Below are 2,992 nucleotides of genomic sequence, written 5' to 3' on the forward strand. Positions count from 1 at the left end.
CAAACGTTCCCTGGTGCTATTTTGCAGTTTGAGAAAACAATTCCGCGTTGCGCGTTAGTCATATGCTATTTTAAGCGCGCATGCTTGGCCATTATGTAGCGTGTGAACAACGCGCATACACTTTGATTCTCTAAACTAAACAGACGCAGCAGTTTTAATTTTTGCAAATCATACATTATTACAAGGAAACATATTAACACACGAGGGAAATCAATGTTGTGTCCGTGAAGATGTGAAAAAATAGGCATAAATCTATAGCTTACACATTTACCCAAATTATTATAGGCCTGTTTAACCAAAGCTAATTTGGGTGGGTTTCTCCCATCCCCATACAATGTCACTTCTCTCTGTCTTTTACGGCCCTGACGAGAACGTCGGTCTCCTCGGCTGTGAACCGCTCCTGGCGCGCGCCTGGCAAATCCGCCATTATAATAGCAATCCGCCATGAAACAAGCGCGCCTCCTCTTAAAGGGAATGTGAGAGGACGCTCTGATTGGTTTATTTCACGTTACGCCCAAACCACACCTATGAATAATGAAGCTACTTCAGACCAACCCCTTTTAGATTTGCGTCGACATTTTGGATCCGCCCACAAAGCTACTTGCGTTTCGCGTTTGATACTTGCGTTTCAGATAGTTAAAATAGGGCCCTGTATCTGTCTGGTCAGCTGTGTAGAACTTTATATATGGTGCAACTCAGTCATTTTTGTTTATGTTTCGCTGAGACATATAGACTTATGACACCTCCATTTGCATTAATTCATTTAGCAGATGCTTTTAAAAATGAGGAATACAAACAGGGAAATCAACTTAAGGAGACAATAAACACGAGAAGTGAGAAGTTTAAGACCTCGTTCAGAACATTGCAAGCTAGAACAGGAATAAAGGGATGAGCATAGAAGACGACTGAGATGAGTTTTCAGCTGTTTCTTGAATATTTTCAGGGATTCAGCTGTTCGGATAGGGTTGGGAAGATCATTCCACCAGCAAGCAACAGTGAACAAAAAACATCTGGAAAGTGATTTTGAGCCACTCTGTGATAACACGAGGTGCAGCTCACTTACCGACCAGAGTGGAGGATCAGTTGTCGTTCTGTAGGAAAGCACCAATATCTTGAACTTGATGCAAGCCACAAACAACAAGCAGTGGAGAGATAAAACAGGTGCTTTCGTGGGCTCATTGAAGACCAGTAAAGTTGTTGCAATGTGGACCATTTGTAGATATTTGATTGCATATCCAGACAGACGAGCATTGCAACAGTCCAGTAGTGTGGATGGATGCATTGGATTATAGTGCGACACCAAGTGTTTTAAGTTACTGATGCAATTTTAATAAAACACTATTTGCAGTCAGAGGGAACTAATAAAATGAAGAATTTTGCTGGTCACGTAATCTTGTTATTAAGCTACTGATACCTTTGTAAAAAAGCCATACAGTATAGCCATCCTAGGTTTATATTTAAAAAAAAATATTTCAGCCAAACACAATTAGAGTTATAATAAACAATATCCTGGCTCTTCCAAGCTTTGTAATGGGAGTGAATAGGCCTGAGATTTCAAAGCCCAAAAAAAGCGTATCCATCCATGATAAAAGTAACCCATACGGCTACAGAGGGTTAATAAAGGCCTTCTGAAGCGAAGTGATGCGTTTTTGTACGAAACATATCCATAATTATAACTGTATTAACTGTAATCACTAGCTTCCTGTAACGTCCGTCCGCACGTTCTCGAGAGAGTCGAGTTCCGACGTGTGACGTAGGAAGTTGAAGTAGCGTAAGCTTAGGTGAGAGTCGCCTCTCGCGGTTCAAACAAATAATGCTGGGCAACAAACTCAAGCTCCTCTGACTATTCTTTTTAACAAATCTCGTTTTAAACCTCTAATTTGTGACTGGTGTGTTCTGTTTTGGTCTTTCCTCTGCGCTTCCGAGTTCGTCACAACATCATTCGTCCGGGTCAGAGTTCACTCTTCAGCCAGAACTCGACTCACGTACGGAAGTCATTGATTCAAGTTTTTAAAGTTATAAATATTGTAATTCTTACAAAAATGCATCGCTTCGCTTCAGAAGGCCTTCATTAACCCCCTGGAACCGTATGGATTACTTTAATGATAGAAGGAAGCGCTTTTTGTAACTTCAAAATCTCAGTTACTATTCACTCCCATTATAAAGCTTGGATGAGCCAGGATATATTTTTTAATATAACTCAGATTGTGTTTGGCAGAAAGAAGAAAGTAATATACAGCTAGGATGGCTAGAGGGTGAGTAAATTATGGGATCATTTTCATTTTTGGGGGATACTTTAAGTAGGACTGAAGTACATCTTTGTATGGAATTGCAAAGCGCTACTGTTCTGTACTGTTCCGTTAAAAGCGCTATATAAATGAAAGTGACTTGACCTGACTTGGAATTCCATAATTACCTCTATTGTCTTCGCAATGTAGTTTAAGTACTGCTGAATGTACTGATAGACGGTTATGGTAAACTAAAATATACTTTAATGCCATTTCTATTTAAACTTGTATGTCATGTATTTAAATATATCTGTTATTACACATTTGTACGGATGAAACTGCAATTTAGTACATTTAATGTATAATAACTTTAAATGTAATAGCAAATAGCACACTAAAGTTACTTCTCTAAAGCATGACAAAAGATTATTAAAATAATATTAAAGGAAAATATTTGTCATTATTACAAAGTGCACTTTAAACAAAAAGTTTATTCTTTAAAAAAAAAGTATACTCTCTTTAAGTACACTTAAATGACCTTTTATTTCATTAATATATTGTCTGCAAGTATGTTTTTTAAATAATATAATGCTACACTTTATTTTGATTATCCACTTTACTGACTTTCTATTAACTATAAGTGACTTTGCAACATGTCAACTAACTAGACTGTTAGTATACTGTTAGGTTTTAGGGTTTTGAATAGTAGAATACGTTGACATGTATTTGCAAAGTTAGTAAAACGGACTATACAAAAAAGTGTT

The sequence above is a fragment of the Phoxinus phoxinus genome (genome assembly GCF_949152265.1).
Source record: "Phoxinus phoxinus genome assembly, chromosome: 15".
Taxonomy (NCBI): Eukaryota; Metazoa; Chordata; class Actinopteri; order Cypriniformes; family Leuciscidae; genus Phoxinus; species Phoxinus phoxinus.